The following is a 6,987-nucleotide window of genomic DNA, read 5'->3' on the forward strand; positions in this document are numbered from 1 at the left end:
GCCTTGGGGTAGGAGGCCATTGATGGCCTCATCTTTGTGACAACCCCCTGCTGTTGTCTCCGTCTCCCCATCCTCCAGGACTCTGGCCTGCTGTCCTAGTGCTTGTGACTCCCAGTGTTCCATGCCCAACCCCCTCCCCCATGGTGTGTATGTTCTTACAAGTCCTCCACTAGAGCAGCCGACTTGGATGAGGGGGAAGGGAGGCGCCCTCCCTTAGGAAGCGTGGAGGGAAGGGAGCACCGTTGTTTGTTGATGTTTTTTGTTTTGTCTCAGTTGGGCAGGCATGGGATGGAGGGGGTGGGGCTCATCCACTCTCTCCAGTACTCTCTTCCCCCCAGCTCCTCAGACTGTGTATCTAGTCCTCCCCTGTCCTCCACCGAGGGGAAGGAGCCACGGAGGGTGTCCTAGCCCTAAGCCCACCTGGGAGCAATAGACCTCTAGTCCCCAGTCGAAGTGAAGGGTCTTCATCTCCAATATCGCTTCCATCCCCTTCCTCATAGAAGGGAGGGGGGAAGCAGCCAGGATCCTCAGCTCTGTTTCACAGTTGGACACTCGGAGGCTCTGGGCCCAGGGTGAGGCCAGGAGTAGGGTCCGATGGGTCTGGGCCCAGCTCTGTGGCTTCGCTGCCTTTTCCTGTGGCCAGTTCCAGAAGTGTTAGCACCACCTCTCTCCCCTACTCTTCCTTCTGGATTCTGGGGTCCCCCGCACCCAGTTTCCTTCACTCCAGCTGCCACTGTTGAGAGGATATTGTGTCAGGAGCTGAGGGAAGGGGTGGGGAAGATGGATGTCCCACCCCAAATGTAATGCCTTTTTTTTTTCTTTTTTCTTTTTTTTTTTTTTTTTTTTTTTTTTGGGCCATTTGAGTCATGTATGGTACTGATCAATAAAGAGACTTTTTGGTTTGAGAGTGTTATCTTGATCATTGATGCCTAAAATTCAGTCCCAAGCAGTCTTTTCCCGTACCCCCGCTCCTTCTATGGTCCCTAAAATCAGTTATTAGGAAGAAAGTAGGAATTGCTTATGGATCCCCCTTCAGTCTCATCTCACATTTCCCCTCACTCTTCTGCCCTTGCTCCTCCTGTCCCAGACTGGCCCTTGTCTCCCTCAAAAGCTGACTTCCTTGTCCCCTGGGACAGTTGTTCCTCACCCCCAACTGCCATGGGCCTGCCGGACCACTGGCCTTCCTGAGGCAGGTTTCCTGGGATGGAAGGCCCTGTATCAGACTTTTGGGGGAGGGGGTCAGGGCCAGGGTCCTTGCCTAGGCTTGGGTTGGTGGAGCTTTGGGTGGTTAGAATGACTGGGAGACTTGGTCCTATTTTTGTCTGAGATTCCTGTCCCTACCCAGCCTCCAGCCTGCCAGCCCAGCTGAGCTCCCTGAGCTGGTGTCCCCTGGTGTTAGGTCCTAGATGAGGAAGTATGAGAGTAACTGGGTTGTTTGTCTGCTTGCTGACTTTGGGTGGGGACACGGAGGGTGCCTAAGTGCAATTGCTAGGGGCAGCCAGAAGCTCCTTGGGTAGAAGGAAGAATAGACTGCTTTTCAGACTCCTTTCCAGGTGGTTACTCCTCCCAAGTCTTCTCTCTAACCATTAAAGAAGATGGGCAAGACAGGGAGACCCTGCTGTCGGTTGAGGGGTGGGATCTTAGCACCCACCAATTCCACTGCCCAGGCTCTTCATGCCAAGCAGGGGAATCCAGCCTCTCAGACTATTCCCCCACTAAAGTCTTTGGATTTGAAGTAGCCTCAAAGACCTGTACCTCTACTCTTACCTCTCCAGCGGGCAGGAAGAAACCAGAGGAAAGGACTACATGACCCTTCTCACCCCCTCTCCAGTCCACACAGTTAGCTTGGCCCTTTCTGCTGCCAACCCAGCTCCTCGCTGCCCATTGCCTCAGGACCCCAACACCTGCATTCGTGCACATTCCCACTTCATTCCTCTGTAGGCTTGACTTGATGGACATTTACCAGCCAGATCACCCTGGGAGTGCTAGCAAACACCTATCTGCAGTGTGATCACGTTTGGAACTAGGTGTGTGTATAGCCAGCTTTCTTGCCCGAGTGTGTGCCGGTGTATGTATGTGGCCACCGGGCTGGGAGAGGGCTTGGATATGGGTATGTAATGGAACACTGCATGTGTGACTGTATGTAGGCTTATCTATGCATTTGTTTATGGGACTTATCTTGGATTTATTTGTTCATTGAGCCCTCTAGGTGCCAGGCCTAACTCTAAGTGGTAGAGATAGGGTGCTGAACAAAGCAGAGAAGGCCTGATTGCTGGGTGTGAATGGGAGGCTACAAGTACGTAAATGAGGGCATGTTGTCGAATGCATGGCTTGGCAGTATTGTGTTGTGTTATGGGGCTGCTGTGCCAGCAAGTGTGTGACAAAGTTGCAGGTTCCTATCTGTGTGTGTGTGTGTGTGTGTGTTTTGGAAGAGGCAGTGGTCCTGCAAAGAGGTAGATTGCCTGGACTCTGCCCTGCTTGGGGGAAGGCAGTGAGCCAGAGAGACAAGGGAACCCACTTTTTGAACTCAGGAAGCATAGTGGCCAGCGACTTCCTCTGGAACCCTAGTTCCGGCTCCTCCCCTGAGTCCTCACCATTTGCCCCAGTGGCCCCTCTGGGGAAGGCCCTTGGTCTGGAGGAATTGCTAGGGTGGGGGAATCGGAAATCCCTTTAGGCCCAGCCCCAGCGCCCAGCATGATGCTAAAAAGCTTAGTTCAGCCCATCGGTGTACCAGTCCCAGTGCAAAGACACCAGCCCTCAACCTCCAGACCCCAAGATCAGCCTGAGCCAAGCTCCTTCCTTATGTTTCTATTCTAGCTCAATCCAGTCTGACCTCCACCCCCTTTCATAGGAATTCCAGCACAACCTCCAGCACCTCTTTTATATTCTTAGCCCAATTCATCCTGACCTCTATCTAACCCCTTCCCCAAAGTTAAGATTCCAGCCCAGCCAGACCAGCTCAGTTCAATCTGACCTCAAGTCCCTTATCGGAAGGTGAAAAGTTCTAAGCTGATCCTCCAGGGCCTTCCCCTAACACTTACTTCACAAAGCAGGGCCTTATCTTGGGGATTGGTAGAAGTTGAAGTGAGGGTACAGGATTGCAGCTACAACCTGGAAGAAGAATGGGCCAGGAAGGCAAGCAAAGGAGGAGCAAGAAGTGGTGAAAATGGCCTAGGAGTGTTCTGAGCCAGGCTGAAAGGAAGGAGTATGTAAAATGTTTTGAGTCAGCAGCCCACTAGTTCTAAGCTGAACTTTAAGAATGCTGGGTTTGACACGTGCTAGTCCCAGCTCCCCAGTATCCAGAATCCTTACAACTACCTACGCTGAGGCCCCATCTCCCAGGACTCACCTCTAAGGCTCCTCCCCACCCCCACCCTGAAGTCTTTGATGAAGAGGAACAGGAAATGGGTGGGAAACTACCCACTTGCCCTTCCTAGACTGGAGAGTGGGGGAAGCTGGATAGAAATAGAAGCTGACCTACATCTCCAGGTTCCCATTTCAGCCTTGGGAAGGGTCCATTTTCCCAATTCCGGGACCCTTTTCCTGGAGTAGCCAAATCCTGGATTACTCCCCTCCCTGCTGCCCCACCAGCTCACCTTTGCAGGAGGAGAAACCAGGGAGACAGTCCATGGAAAAAAACCCTGGAGAGGGTTGAGGGGAGAAGAATCTTTTCACCATCACTCCCAAATGAGTAAATTTGTTTGGAGAAGGTGACCATAGTTTCTATTCTTTTCCTTTAAGGATATCAGGTGCACAGAATTAGATTAATCATAACTTTGGTTCATGACACATTCTTTTCATTGTTCCATGCACAGGACACATTTATTTATTTATAATACTGTTGCAAGATCTCATCAACATGAAAGTTAGGACTTTGGAAATAACTGAAATCTGTTGTCCATCCCCATCCCACTCCTCTCCCCATCATTCCATCATTCTTTTCCCGTTTTTATATATTTATCTTTGCCATATGTACAGATTTCCCCCACTATCCAAAAGCAGAGCATTCCTATGCAACCTGTAACAAAAATGGTATAAGGGAAAGAAGCAATGACCGTAATTTATATGGAAATTTTTTTTGAGGATTCCTAGACTCAAAAAATAATGTTTCACGCTTTTTTTTTTTTTTTAAGATTTTTTGCTTGTTTGTTTATTTTTGTGAGTGAGTGAGTGAGAGAGATTCCTAAGCAGACTCTGCACTGAGCATGGAGCCCATGTAGGGCTCGATCTCACAATCCTGAGATCGTGACCTGAGCTGAAACCAAGAGTCAGGTGCCTAATTGTGCCACCCAGGTGCCCCAAAAGTGAAAATCTTCAGACGTTTTTCAGTTGTTGAAAATAGATAGTAATGGACATCTTTCATAAAAGTGAAGTGGTTTAACGTGAAGTTTTTTTTTTTTAATATGAACTTTTTAAAAAAGATATTTATTTATTTATTTATTTGAGAGAGAGAGTGAGAGAGAGCACGAGCGAGGAAAAGGTCAGACGGAGAAGCAGACTCCCTGTGGAGCTGGGAGCCCTATGTGGGACTTGATCCCGGAACTCCGGGATCATGACCTGAGCCAATGGCAGTCGTCCAACCAACTGAGCTACCCAGGCGTCCCTTTAAAAAGATTTTATTCATTTATTTGGCAGAGATCACAAGCAGGCAGAGAGAGCGGGAAGCAGGCTCCCTGCTGAGCAGAAAGCCCGATGTGGGACTTGATTCCGGGACCCTGAGATCATGACCTGAGCCGAAAGCAGGGGCTTTAATCCACTGAGCCACCCAGGCGCCCCAAGAAATATGTTTTGACCAGAGATCTGAGAAGGCTTCTGGCTGGAGGTGAAATTGGTTGTGACTATTGAAGAGAGGGAGAGCTGTGGCAGGTGATTTCGGTGAGGACCTACGGACATTCTAAGTCAAGGGAAAGTTTTAGGGAAGGTACTGAAGCAGGAGGGCCTGGGGAGAAGGCAACTGAGCAAGTTAAGTGGGTCTGTAGCAGCAAAGGGTGCACTGTAGCCTTTTGGGGTGTCGAGAGAAGGAATGGTGTGGGAGAGAAGAAATCAGCAAGACTGCCCTCCACAGCCCTCCTATATTGTAGAGAGTTTTGAATGACAGGCTGAGAAGTTTGACTTAATTTTATTGGGAATGGGAAGCCAGCAGCAGTTTTTGAACAGAGAAGTGAAGTATTTAGATCTTTTTTTTTTTTTTTTAAGATTTTATTTGTTTGTTTGAGAGAGAGACAGTGAGAGACAACATGAGCGAGGAGAAGGTAAGAGGAAGACACAGACTCCCCATGGAGCTGGGAGCCTGATGCAGGACTCGATCCTGAGACTCCAGTATCATGACCTGAGCTGAAGGCAGTCGCTTAATCAACTGAGCCACCCAGGCACCCTAGATCTGTTTTTTAAAATAAGATTAGCTTGGTATAGTGTATAGGACTAGAGATGGGGAACAGTTAGAAGGTAATAAAGTCTGTATGGCTAACAACTTAAAAAGCCAAAACAAAAAGATCCTAACGTATCATAAAATTAAAGATTAAAGAGCTAAATGTAAGCAAATAAAACCAGAAGAAAGTAGATGAAATAGTATTCATTAACCTTCTAAGACTATGGGTGGGGAGGATAAACTTACAAGTATAATTGCCATAGAAGAAATCAGAAAGGTAAAGAGTGAATTTCACCGGAATTAAAAAAAAAAAAGAGTGATCAATCTGACTACATACAGAGTAAATTTAGAACTTTGGTATGTGTGTCTATAAATAAAAAGCCAGGGAGGCCTGGATGGGTCAGTCAGTTAAGTGTCACGATCCCAGGGTCGTAGGATTGAATCCCACAGGAGACTCCTTGCTCATCAGGGAGTCTGCTTCTATCTCTCTGCCTGCTTCTCCCTCTGCCTGCTGTTTCCCCAGCTTAGGCTCTCTTTTTCTCTCTGACAAATAAATAAAATCTTAAAAAAAAAAAAAAAAAAAAAAAAACTAGATCCATGCTCCCCCTTCTCCATGCAAAAAAAGTAGATATGCTGGGAAATATGCGTTTACATATTATGCAAATTACATATATTTATACATCTTACACAAATATGAGCTACACTTTTTGTATAACTAATATAAATTTTTTAAACATTTTAAAAAAGATTTTATTTATTTGAGAGCGAGAGAGAGTGAGAGAGAACATGAGAGAGGAGAAGGTCAGAGGGAGAAGCAGACTCCCCATTGAGCTGGGAGCACGATGCTGGACTCAGTCCTGGGACTCCAGGATCATGACCTGAGCTGAAGGCAGTCGCTTAACCAACTGAGCCACCCAGGCATCCCTGTATAACTAATATAAAACAAGTTTTAAAAAGGGGGCTTCTTGGGGCACCTGGGTGGCTCAGTGGGTTAAAGCCTCTGCCTTCGGCTCGGGTCATGATCCCGGGGTCCTGGGATCGAGCCCCACATTGGGCTCTCTGCTCCGCGGGGAGCCTGCTTCCTCCTCTCTCTCACTCTCTGCCTGCCTCTCTGCCTACTTGTGATCTCTGTCTGTCAAATAAATAAATAAAATCTTTAAAAAAAAAAAAAAGGGGGGGCTTCTCAATAGATAAATACATAAAGGACAATTTCAGAGGAAAAAGTGGGAAGCTAAAACACAGAAATATAGTAGGAGAATTAATATATATTAACATAATATGGCTCTTTTGGTCTATTTTTTTTTAAGATTTTAAAAGATTTATTTGACAGAGATAACAAGTAGGCAGAGAGGCAGGCAGAGAGAGAGGAAGGGAAGCAGGCTCCCTGCTGAGAGAGAGCCTGACATGGGGCTTGATCCCAGGACCCTGGGATCACGACCTGAGCCGAAGGCAGAGGCTTTAACCCACTGAGCCACCCAGGTGCCCCTCTTTTGGTCTATTAAATTAATATTTTTCCTGATACATTAAAGATATATGAAGATATATGGATAGATAGATATAGATATATACAGCTTTATTGAGACATACTTTACATACTATACAATTCACCCATTTGAAGT

The sequence above is a fragment of the Mustela putorius genome, unplaced genomic scaffold, assembly GCF_011764305.1.
Source record: "Mustela putorius furo isolate JIRA1106 unplaced genomic scaffold, ASM1176430v1.1 tig00003909_pilon_pilon_pilon, whole genome shotgun sequence".
NCBI classification, from domain to species: Eukaryota; Metazoa; Chordata; class Mammalia; order Carnivora; family Mustelidae; genus Mustela; species Mustela putorius.